The sequence below is a fragment of the Pezoporus occidentalis genome, unplaced genomic scaffold, assembly GCF_034315485.1.
Source record: "Pezoporus occidentalis ecotype Australia unplaced genomic scaffold, CSIRO_AGI_Poc_V1 ctg66, whole genome shotgun sequence".
NCBI classification, from domain to species: domain Eukaryota; kingdom Metazoa; phylum Chordata; class Aves; order Psittaciformes; family Psittacidae; genus Pezoporus; species Pezoporus occidentalis.
In genome coordinates, this window is record NW_026916009.1 from 1,640,809 (window position 1) to 1,654,361 (window position 13,553).

A 13,553-nucleotide genomic window follows, 5' to 3' on the forward strand; every position below is an offset into this window, starting at 1 on the left:
ACACATGTAAACACAGACACTGGACAATTAAATGCTATTCAATAAATATGATATTCAATACTTTTTCTTTCCTGGCAACCTCTCCTGTGCCCACAAACAACACTGGTAATCTGGTTGGCCTGTTCGGATTCCTTCTTCTTACAGGCCATACTAGTACCACTTCCTAGTCTGCTTCGAGAAAGGAAGACAGCAGCTGCTGTTCAGCCATACGAGAGCTCCCACGATTGTGCGGGAGGGAAGGAATGCTGTAGATGGGAAGCATTCCTGCCTGGCTGTTTCCTTCCCATACCGCAGACAAAACCAGACCCAGCAGCAGAAGGAAACAAAAATTTTAAGAGACTGCTTCTCAGGGCAGAGTATGATAATCCCCAACAGACCATGCTTGTAAAGGCTACCTTATATCCAGCAGTAAAGAAGTTAGATAAATACTATCCCCAGACCCCATTTAACAACTCATGACTTTTAGCCAGCTGAATGGCATGTCTTTACATAAAGAGCTTCAAACTCGGCCTAAGGACTCCCAAATGAAGGAATACAAAGCTGTTGCCTCTACTCTCACACTTCTAAATGCATTTATAAATGCATTCATTCTTTCCCTGTCCCTACTCATAGCCCCAGCTCAGTCTGCAAATATCACTGCAGCAGGCATACACACTACTGGACAGTTTCACAGCTATTCAAACAATTTCTGAATGGCAATAATAAAAATGAACAGAAGCTTGTCAGTTTTCCTCTGCAGCAGCTGACAAAGTCTATTTATAGAAGCAGAAACTGATTTACATTAACACACTGTATATCCAGAATAGCCAGCAAACAGTATTTTTTCATTAGTAGTCCAAAGTGTTTGAGAACAAAAGGAAAACAATTTACCATTTTAGAAATTATGAGCCTCTGCTATGATCCTACTGCTTAAAGAAATACAAATAGGACTATGTGTTCAGAGCTCGTCCTTTGATGTAAACTAATAGCTAAATTCAAGTCACCCCATTCACACCAGTTCAAACCAACAAGGAATTGGCTTCTCGATCCTCAAACACATTAAAAAATCTCATAAAACAACAATAATATAAAGACATTTGGAAGTGTTATTAGCACAAAACCCCTCTTGATTGAGAGGTCTAGTTTGTGTATTTGGCTGATAACCTGAACAACTATCATTTGCTCTGCATGCCTTTATATGGAGCCCAAAATTCTCTGAAGTAAACTCATGCTTGGCGCAACATAATTAAAGTCTGAACTTTCTCTCTGTGTACTGAAAGATGCAGAATGTGTTGAATTTTCAAATTGAAGATATCTGAACTACTGTTGTCAAGCCATTTCACAACAACAAATTAATGACAGCATTTTAAAACAACTAAATTCACCCTAAAAATTTTCAAGCAATAAAAACTTGGGTCTCACAAAACAATTTGGAAAAGCAGCTTGGAATACTTACAGCAAATCTGAAGTTACCCTGTGGAGATGAAATAATAAATTTAACTTGAAATGGTAAGTTGTGTTTTGCAAGAAATCGTACTTCTAATTGAGAACGTAGATTTCCAGAGGTGGTACCTTACCATATGCTCCTATACAACAAGTTTCTCATGTACAGTCCCAATGGACATCAAATTATGTTGCTTACAACTGCTGCCATGCTCAAACCTAAAAACAGATTTAGATAACCAATGGTACACTAATAACCAAGTATGTAATAACTAGTAACTATGTAACTAAAGGGATTTCTAAAATAACAATGATTTCAAGTTATCAGTAAATTCAATTCAAACAATAACCCTCATCAGACTAAGATCTGATACTCAGATTTTCAGAACACAAAAGTACCAGTCATACCTGATTTTAAGGCAGGCAAAAAGTTATTTCAATATCCACACCTACCTAAAATCTCTAGTGAAAGATCAAAAAAACTAATTTGGCCCTAATCAAACCAATAGCATTTCTACAGTAGTTTCAGTAACCTATGGAATACTGTTTCTATGTAGAATATTGAAAACAAGAGAAATGTATCTTGCTATGCTCATAACAAAATGAAGATGCATTACTGTAAACATTTAAGGATATTCACCAGAATCCTTTAAGCCCCCCAGTTCTCAGAAAGACTGCAGTCAAGAATGGTAGCAGGTGTTTTTTCAGTGCCCTGACCTAAATGAAATGCCAAGAAACAGACCACTGAATATCTCTCCATTTTAAAGGTTTCAAGTACCTTTAATCTAGCACTCATGCACAAAAAAATTTGTGTGCCTATGAAAAAACAAATTGACATTGTAACACCTATACACACATCACTCTTAGGGAAGCAGTGCTTCCAACTGTTGAATCAGCTTGATCTGTACTTCTTTTTTCATGGATATTAAATTAAGAAATCAAAGCTGTTGTCTGACAAGTAAGTCTTCTGCAACACTGCCAACACAGACTCATTCCTAGTCTTAACACATCCATTCCACTACTAATCATGATATTATGGAGACGCAGGTTCTAATTTAACCAGCAGTACCTGAGGAAGTACTGATCCCCAACACAAACAACATACTCTTTGCTGTAGTGAACTAGACCAGGAGGTGAGTTCCAAATGAAGGTTATCTGATCCATAAACCAAATTATGAGTTCTTCCTCCTCCAAACCACTGCATAGCCACAAAACACACAAGAAAGCACACTATCAAAAATAAACAGAACCATCCAGGGTTGATCTGCTTCCTAAAGGAACAATGTCTACAAAGTAGACATCGCTGCAATTTTGCCAGCCCTCCACTACCTTCCCTCTTAACCTCCCAAGACCTGTCCACACTGCCTCATTTGTTTCCCTTAATATTTTTCCATTAACTGTGTTAAGAAAGTTGCTACGTCTCCATGTCTTAAAACTTCCCACTTCAACTTTTCAAACAGTGTTAAGAACATACTTGAGCATTGCAGCTGGATCATCTTCACAGCCTTAAAAAGACAAGATGTTTGGATTATTGATGTTTTCCATGCCCACGTCATCCAATTTACATGCAGCAACCTAATATCTATTCTGTTTATCGTTTTTCTCCATACAATGCACACAGCAGGTGGTCTACACTGAGTCACAAAGCAACATCCTTTTCTCCTCTTTCAGCAGTAAGAGCACCGTTTTAATTCACCACAGAGAGCTCATCTGATGCTCCTACCAGCCACATACAGGGTAAGGATGATGTCAGGCTATCTTTGCAGCAGCGGGAAGTGGCACCCCTAGATGCATCCAGACACAGCTGCAGCCATTGCTCTGCCCAGCTGTCCCCTGCAGAATATTTTCCATCTGTAGAAAGCACCCACTACTAAAACAGTTGGTTTTCCTCCTCCAGAAAACAAAACTATAGACTAGATGGAAATATTGCACATGATGGATCCAGTCCAAAAGCTACAACATAGACTACAGTGACTACTCTGTACAAAGCTGGGGCTTTTAGATAGCAGGAAAAGATGAAAGTCATTCAAGTCAGCTATGAATGCACAGACTTCATATTCAGCAAGAAAAGGCATGTATTACTGTCCTGGATTCAGCAGTAGCAGTCATTTTTCTCTTTCTTAGTAGCTGGTGCAGTGCTGTGTTTTTTACTTTCAGCCTGGGAACAGTACTGATAACACTGATGTTTTTATTTGCTGCTCAGTAATGTTTACTCCGACCAAGGACTTTCTGAGTCTCATGCTCTGCCAGGGAGGAGGGGAAGCCAGGAGGAAGCAGAGACAGGACACCTGACCCAAACTAGCCAAAGGGGTAATTCCATACCACAGCACGTCATGCCCAGTATATAAACCGGGGGCAGTTACCCGGAAGGGTTAGATCACTGCTCAGGTCAGGCTGGGCATCGGTCGGCAGGTGGTGAGCAGTTGTATTGTCTTCCCTTATCATCATTATTATTGGTGGTAGCAGTAGCGGTTAGTGTTATACCTTAATTACCGGACTGTTCTTATCTCAAACCGTGGGAGTTACATTATTTCGATTCTGCTCCCCATCCCTTCGGGAGCAGAAGGGAGAAAGGGGGAAGGGGAAGTGAGTGAGTGGCTGCATGTCTGAGTTGCCGACTGGGCTTAAACCACGACAGTTACATACACCATGCAATAGTATGGGCTTGCTTTCAGACACTCGAGAATGATGAAGTTTCTACTTCCACATGCTAGTCCAAACAAAGACGGACATGAAGTCTAACACAGCTCAGAAATTATGATACAAATGTGGGTTATGAAATCTAATGCAAAAATGAAAAATATTTTCAGGCGAACACTGCTAGCATTAGAAAGGATAGGGAATTCAACCTGCAGTAAGTGCAAAGATGACTACTTTTCATGTGAGGATGTAGAATCTAGGCATCATTTTTCATAGCCACTCTGAAAGTTACGTTTACATAGCACAATTAGATTATCAGATTTGAATAAGAAATCGCCTGGATTGATGACTGTAAGATATCCTTTTACTTTAGGACTTAAACCTCTCAATGTGTTTTCTCCTGCCTAGGGAAATACAAACTTTTGTATTTGCACAAGGAATATAAAAACAAATTATAAAGAAGAAAAAAAAATACTGAATGGAGAGGGTGGGGCAGATGAGAAAAGGAAACATGCAGTAAAATATGCAAAATGCCAGAATAATTCTGCTGTATGAATGGTAAGAGGAAACCTACATGCATATGGAGCACAAAAAGCAGGGTTAGGAAGGAATGAGATTTTAATAGATTCTTCCACCCCAAAGTGAGATCAGAAAGAATACAGCGATGAAGTCTATTATGCCACTGTTAAGAACTTGAACAATTTTGTACAAAATGACAGCTATTAATGCAGAAAGAAATTCTACAATGAAACAAATGATGGAGGCAACATGAGCACTACAGTAAGATTTACAGAATATCAACCCAACCAGATGAAAGCAGAAATGGTACCAAATGCTACAAATGCTATCAAATTAAAAGAAAAGGAAAGACTTAAAAGACAGCAACATGTTGAAGAAAAATACAGTTCTTATGAATTGGAAAGAGCTAATTGAGAGATCTGAAAATGAAGCATGAGAGGAAGTGCTATAAGCTTCTGGCAGTTTAGTTGGTTACTGTACCAAGGTCTCTTTCCTGCTCCAGTTCTAACAAATAAATAAATAAATAAAATTAACCACTAGTCATCATCAGTTTCCAAATTCAAAGTTTTCAGTTGGGGTAACAAAATTTACACAACAAAGTCTTACCAGATGCGCCAAAAAGCCTGGACCTATAAGTTGATAAAGAAATTGCGGGGTTTATTACAGAAGATTAACACAAATTGCTGCCTTTAATATCAATATGGAAAAAAAAAATCTTCCAAGATTAATACTTACTGTTGAATTGAAAGGGAAAGAAAAAGAATTTACCACCAAATTTTCATTCATAAAAATCTCTTAGACAAAGACAGTTCCGAACGGAAAAATCTCAATTCATACTCAAATCAACTCTCCAGTGTACAATGCATTTAGGTGTCTAAGTAGAAGCTGAGTTATTAACTACACTGAAAGGTGTGCCCACAATTTAATAATCACTTCCTCAACATATACATCATCTCCTGCTATTGTTCTAAACAGTACCGTTTACTGAAACAAGCTCATATTACATGAGACAAAAAAGTAACAGTGAAATTTTGAGAATGGAACAGATAAATTGCTTTGATTACTGTTAATATAAATCCAAACAAGCATTTGTCTTAAGACCAGCAAGCAAAACCCCTCATGCTTCTTTTGACTCTGCATCAGCTTCAAGAAGCCTCAAGAACAAAAGCTGGATGCCACAGAGATCAACAAGCCTGTGTTATTCAGTACAAAATGTGCTCAACTATGATGCTGACAAAGCATACTTCGGTTTTCCTGTGAAAAACAGAAGATCAAACTTTATATCATCTTTTCCATTTTAATTGTTGCTGAATTCCTTGAAGTTACTGAAAGCCTCATACATAATTAAATATTTTACACACATTTATTCAACTGCACAGATGGTATTTGCTTAGCCTATCCAAGTGCTTTCTGAGGTCCTTTCATAAGCTACTAAAAATGATTGAGAAGAGAACTGAGCATCATTAATTCAATAATTATGCCAAAATCATGCCAAAAAGTTACATAACTGGTAATGAAAAATACAATAGATTTCTGTTTTAACAAACCATCTCATTAAATAGTTACTTGCTCAAGAATATCCCTTATCCCTTTCCTCACTACCAGAACTGCTCATTCCCACCATGAAAAACCATGTGCCATGCAATTCCTAAGTAGTTAGTCTGTAACACACAGGTGAGACAAGCACGAAAAGCAGAAATAATCACTGACTTGTCAGAACAGAAGGAAATGAGATCTCCCAGAACTCCTGGAAAAAAAACACCACAGAACTACCAGAAAACCTGAAAAAAAATCCCTTTGGATGTGCAGGATCCATGTGTTCTCCCAGTACAATGAACACAGGGGAAAACCCATTCTACTTGCTCTTTGTTATAACCACAGCTCCAACATATTTGGAGGTTGGGGCAGATATTTTTGGATTTTGTCAGTTGTAATACTATAATCTCCAAATTATTCATCCCTACATGTGAACACTTTTCTCTGTATAATTGGTTATTCTTATAATTATTGCTATTATTATTTTAGGAAGAGGGCTAGCATGATTGCTTTGTGACTTTACTCAAATGTATGCACATTTATTTTAAAATTAAGGAGAGCTGGTAGTCATCTTGCCCATTTGCATCTACTCTACATCATAAGCATGAATTAATCAACTGCAAAGAAACATAAGCAAACAACATCTCAGATATGAATAGGAACCACTTAACACATGCCCTTCCATAAACCCACTGATAAGTTCCATGACAAGTTTCTATTATTCTAAATTCAAAAGAATACATAAGAAGCAAGACACACTGAAACTACATAACAGAGGAAGCATCAAGATTAATGGGACTGGTAATCTGGGATACAATTTAGTAGAAATGGTACCTCTGGACTTTGGAGATAGAATATTTTTATTTAATAGTAATTTTAACACCACCATATCTGGACAGCTAACTATAATTAAAGTAACCTGCTTGACAACTCTCCGCTCCATTTGTGAAGAATGGAGCATGCTAGTCTCCCAGTGACATGCTTCCTTTCTTATTAGTGAACTACACCCAGAAATAACAATACACAATGCAAGAATCAGCACTATAATGAAACTTGAGTTCTAGGTGGACCATCCAGGCACAGAGGTTACAGTCAGGCACCTAAACTATCCCACCTTATAAATATTTGTCAAACTGAAAAGTACATTTCTTCACAATTGCTTCTAAAGTCTCTACTCAATTTGTAAATGAAGGAATTTAATTTGATGTTCACACAAAGTGCTTTTAAAATTTAAACACCTTTAAATGGGAAGTTACTGGAGTAAATTCTAAATACAACTCGAAAGAAATGGGATTAGGATGACTGTCATAGTACTGTGAATTCTGCATATTCTAAATCTAATCAAACACACAATCTTTTGAGCTGAGATCCAACAGTAATCTAAGCATAGCAATCATCAAAGCTGTATAAGGCATTATGGCATCTAGGTTAAAAACAATCATTACAGAAGATACCAATTTCAGAATAAAGAATGCAACAAAACTATCATTAGATTTTATAATTCAAACAACATTCAAGGACCAAGCAATAAATGTGGTATCTATAAAAGAAAAATCCATTTCCAAATGCAAGGTTAACTGCATTCATCATATTCCATTGATATAAAGTATAAATAAGGCTATTTCCATTTCATAATTAAATTATGATAATAATTTGCTTATTTTACCTGCAAACTGATAACACACATGCTAGCTGTGTAATATCCTCTTAGCACTCATACTTTCGTAGTCTTTGATATCAGGTTGTTCTGGTTTTCAGATTACTAAAACATTATAATGATGTACTAAATGTCACTAGAATTTCTGGATCATAAGTGTGACTTCCCAATTTCTAAGCCAGCTGAAACTCAGTATCAATAATTCTCTACAGACAGTATCAGGTCATTCATTACATTGAAGTCTTTTCACTGCAGTTGATTCATTTGGTATTTTCGGTGCTGATCCTCAAACTGTGGGTTTGATTAACAGCTAGGACAGCTACCTCCCAAAGAAATGTACACAAAGTCTAATCTCCTAAATGGAAAAGCAACTTTTAAAAATACATACTGCATTCGAGGCTGTCAGTGAGGGCAAAACTAACTCACTGGTTTGAAATTTATGACAGAAATAACTACTGCACCCAAAAGATAACAACAAGTGATAACTGCGGACAAGTACAGCTTTCCCTGACATCTAATCACTTGCAACACTGTTTTCATCCTGCCAGCATCACTGCAACAAATCTGTCATCTGTTTCACTTAACCATCACTAGGATCAAACTTAATGTTGTTTTCCATACATTCACAAGCACAGCTGACCAGTGCACACATACAAATGTCCTACTCTCGCCAAAACTGGCAAGTTCCTATTCTTCCAAAGGACAGCTAAAGTCCTGTTTATGAAAAAAAAAAAAAAAAAACAACAAACCAGCCCATGCTAAATCCATACAAGCCTCCTAGACAAGGTTATAAAGTTTGTTCAACACACAAAGTAAATAGTTTAAAATGACAGATCACAAGGAGCTGAACAGCATGACAGAATCCAAATGTGATTATAACTAAAATGTAGTTAACATGTAGTTATATCAATAGATATTCATCACTGCTTTACAGCATCAGTTGTAGCTCTTGCATGAGAAATAAGCAGCAGTGACAAAAATGTATTCCCCGTGCACATTTAAGACTCTGCTTGTTCTGTTAATCAATGAAGGCTTCACCTTCCTCTGTTAGCTCTTTGACAATAACACAGCTGAGAGAAGTGGATCATTTTCTAGTTCATCTGACAACATGATTATTATTAGAGTTACAAATACAAGGCAAATTTTGGCTTTAATACCAATACAAAATCAACATATTTGTAGCCATAAGTGACTAAGCCAACACAAATGCACCAGAAGAACCTTAGAAACAGCAAAGTTTTTCAGGCTTAACTCTACTATCTCATGTACTTGCTGTTCCAAAATTCTTCATTCACCAAGGATGCTTCAGTGTGCAGTTTTCACTGATTGTACAAATAAAAATAATGGATTAATTCAGTCGAAATCAAATTTTTTATAGCTACTTGATCAAAATAAAACAAGTCACCATAGCCGCTGCAGAAGTTAACTTTTCAGATGCAAAGTGGCCTTCAGAAGTTAGAACAAATTACAATCATAGAGCAATCACTCTGCTGTTCAAAAAAGAAAGTTATTTGTACCAAATTGTATTCTCCTTGGCAATATCAGATAAACAGGTTTTCACACACTCAAGAAACCTGACCAGGTCCACCATTTCTAAGAAAAGGATGTCTATTTCAGCTTCACAAAACATTATCCAGTCACAGGGGTTTATGTAACATCTGAGTTATTTCCCAACTTTGCCAGTTTCTTCATTCAACTATAAATTCTCAATTCATTACATAGCAATGAATGAGGCCAATTAATGACTTTAATTTAGAATCACAAGCAGAGTTATCTGTGGCAGTAGAAGCAGGTTCTGCTTCCAAGTGTCCATTGCCAGACATTACAATTTTATAGCAAGAAAAGCTAAGTAGGACACGCAGCCATGCCATCAACCATCATGGTTTAGAGCCTAATGTACTAATGTAATCAGTCAGATGGCAGGACAGCTTGTAATTGCCAGAGTGTAATTACAGCATATAAGGGGAAGATATACACCCTATTCAGCCAATAGCTCCCAAAAGAAAGGCAGGCAAATGTGGAAATGAAACCCACCTCAGCTACCACAGCTATATCAGGCAGTCATTGAGCTGTGTTAAGAGTCCCATTTTCACTAGGCAGGAAAAGTAAGGTACCCAAGGAACACAAGCTGATGGACAGCCTTTGCTGTCTGTCCCAGCAAATATAATCCTGCTTCTTTAAAATTGTTCCCACAGTGTCAAGCCAACTAACACAAATCTTTTAATTGCCATCCACTGCCTCTCCTTCCTCACATGAGCACTCCCCAAATTTTTATCATTCTAGAAGTTATATTTTAAACTAGCTATCTTTAATAACTATGGCTAAAAAACAAACAAACAAAAAAGACAAAGAGGCAGAGCTACTCCAGGTAACAGGAGTATGCCATCTCAAAAATAATCAACAGGTAGAGGAGAGGGCTTAAACTAAAACTAAATGGGGGCAGGAATTTGTGTTATCACTTTTCTATTTCTAGGAAACAGACACACTTGGATTACCCAAATCCATTTAGTGATCAGTTAACTACATCTGAAATTATTCTTAGCTGGCACTCTTTAAAGCTGCTGTCAATTTGAACATAATGAAAGGAATGAACTGTCTTCAGATATATGCCCACAATCTAACAGAACAATAACACAAATACCTTTTATTTCATACAAAAAATTAGAGCTCAAAATAAGAAACTTTCATGCAACAATCACAACATAAAACATTCCTTCATGAGGCAAAAGAACCACTGGAAGCACATTAGAACTCCAAAACCTAGAGATTCATGGTTAAATTAGCAGAGCCTGAGAGCTGCAGTGACAGTTGATGGCTCTAAAGCACAGAACTAAAGAAATCGGAAGAGGTGTCCCTCCATTTCTCCATGAAAGGTTTCCCAGTCTCTCCAGCTTTACTTTTTTTTCCCCTTTTAAACAAACATAGCACCCTTCCTTACTTACTGCAGAACCACCTGAAGGCCAAAGTCTCCAGTTTCTCCAATGCTATATCATCACACAGACCAGAGTAATGGACATTTGCACCCCATTAGATGACCAGACATAAATATATTCCTGTTCTGACTCTGAAAAGTCACAACAGTCCACACATCTTACAGGCCTTTTTCCTCACCTTCACTGAAGAGCTTGACAGAAAGAGAGCAGAAGCAAGTAGACAACAGTTTGATTTTTTTTTCTCCATAACCACGTTCAGCCTGCTGAAAGCTGACCCTTGTCATACTACCCATCTACTGAAGGTGGGGGTGGTAACACTCAATAATACACTGCCATAACTGAACCAAGGATGAAAACAAATTAAAACTACCATGATCAACAAATATAAGTGAAACAAATTCAGGAGAAGTTCACTGAAAATTGCTAAACAAAACCAATGCCTTCTTATTCAATAGTTTTTTTCCCTCTGTGCCATGAAAGCTGTATCTGATCACTTTTCTGGAAAAGAATGTTTTTTACGAAGTTTTGCTCCTGTTACCATAGCGCTGGACAAAACCCAATACTGTCAAAGTGAGAATGAGATTCTAGCCTCTTATGCAGAGACTATTAGCCCACCTCTAGATCTGTTCTGCACTCCTTGAGTAACTAGTGAAGGTTTTACAAATACAAAAGTCATGTCTCCAAGAAAGGAGTCCCAGCCTAATTCACACAGGTAGACTGCTAGAAATAAAGGGGTTTCAGAAGTTCATCCATTTTGTTTATGTTTGTAACAGAGTTGTCAATACATAAAAACCAGAAGGTTGCAGGAGGCTTTTCATTAACTAAACTCAAACTTTGCTTTGCTGCTATGATTTAAGAAACTCAAAAAATAAGCAGGGGAAAAACAAAAAAAAAAAAACCAAAAAACCCAAACAAAAAAACCAAAACCTTAATTAGTAGTTATTCTCTTTTCCCCAGTTAACCAGCAGTTTTGGTCCATTTACTTCAAAATTAGAAGTAAACCTTCTGTCAATTGCTATGTAGTTCAAGAACAGCAAGCAAAGTTGCTATATTCAACCTGCAGTATATAACTTAACACCACAGCATCAAGTTTTCTGTAACTATTTCCAGCGAGGTCTGTATTTTACACACACATTTTCCTAAGCACGACCTATTTTCACACTAATTGCAGTGCTTCTTGCCCAGAGACTTTTCCATGCAAGCAGTAACTCAATTTTTTTTAAAGTAATATATGGACATTTTACATCCATAAACGGATGTGCATGTTATGTCTCATATGTCTCATATCAACTACACTGCAACTGTAATGCACTTATCTCCATACAATACTACTTAGTCAATTACTTAACAATTAACAAATACCATACTGAAGTATAAAAAACAATATGCTGGATAAATATAGCAAAATCGGGTAAAGATTTCCTCCACATACAGTAATTTTTACATTGCCAGACTGGAAAACACTATGACTGTGTTGCAGGTCACAGAGCCATTTCAGAATTTCTCTCTAGCAACAGGGAGAGCTTTCAGCTTGTTAAAGAGAAGCTGGAATTTGAAACACGTGATCTACCAGAGGCAAGGGGCATCTTGCTTAGCTACAAAGCTGAACATCCAAGTCAGAATAAGCCTGAAGAACCTGTATTTTTCTGAAAATTCCTTCAGAATGGCACCAGGGATTTCATACAGTGAATGTTTACAACTGCTGTCTTAAAGCAAAGCAATGGCATTACCTGATTGCCAGAATAATGGAACTGGACACCTCGGCAGAAGCTGTGTGAATTCTACATAGTTGGTTTTACTCATGTGCCCAAAGAAAGTGCATTATTTATCAAATATCTTCTTTGAATCAAGAGCACAAGAGGTTAATAGATTTAAATGAATATGACTAACCCCATGACAGCAATACCAGACAAGAGTTTCTATTTCTAAAAGCTTAAGTTCCTTTGTTCCAACATTTAAGTATCAGTTGAAGACAGCACTTAACTATAACTTATGTGAACACCACACAAAATTACATGCTAAGACTCTGAAAAACACAACTTTAGCAATATCCCAGTCAACACGCAGCAGCAAACCTCTGTGCAGGACCTCTAAGAAGAGGCAGCAGCCAAGGACACAGTTCTATCAGCATACCTTGCAAATAATCAGACAATCAAATTACTTGGCATCCAACAGAAGAGAGAGTTCTGCAAACTTGACAGCAATTATGAAATGTAAGATAAGTAGCACATACAAAGGCACAAGAAGTTTTAAGAAGAAAAAGCTATCACAAAAGCTGAAAGGGTCCTTCAGAAAAAAAGACAGATGAATGAATACTCTAAAAGTATTATAGAGCATCTGCAATGCCCAAAAAATTAGCAGCTGCTCATCTTTGAGCATACATTAATCATGTCCAAGACCTTAGCTTTCACTAAAAAACATTTTTTACCACCAAAGCACTTACAGGGACTATTTTAACATTATTTCCCCCAAACAGGCACATGTTTTTGTTTTCTGTTTGACTAATTTGAGCCAGACTTCCATAAGGCTCCTTCAGATTCGTTCAGATTTCTGCATGTACTGGTGCTGTGCAGCCCAAGACCTGTATAAATATCCCTTAGTCACTCCTGTTATCAATCAGGACACATTTTTGTAAAGCTATGGAACACCATTTTTTTTCCTCCAATCAATATTTATAGAGTGGTTAAGAATTCATATTGGACAGAAAAGACACCATCTGTCACAGACATCTTGGCAGAAGCTAAAAATGTACTGCTATTTTTTCCCTACAACAGCCACATTCTGAGTAGTCCAATGAAACTTAATCTCAGAACTTCCATGAAGTAAATCAATCCATTATTATCCTC

General features: G+C 37.2%; 1 protein-coding gene across 19 annotated transcripts in view; it reads right to left on the reverse strand.

Annotated features, from left to right (window-relative positions):
* Positions 1 to 13,553, reverse strand: part of ABI2 (abl interactor 2) — a 69,613-nt gene that overhangs the window by 41,673 nt on the left and 14,387 nt on the right. The window lies entirely within an intron of this gene.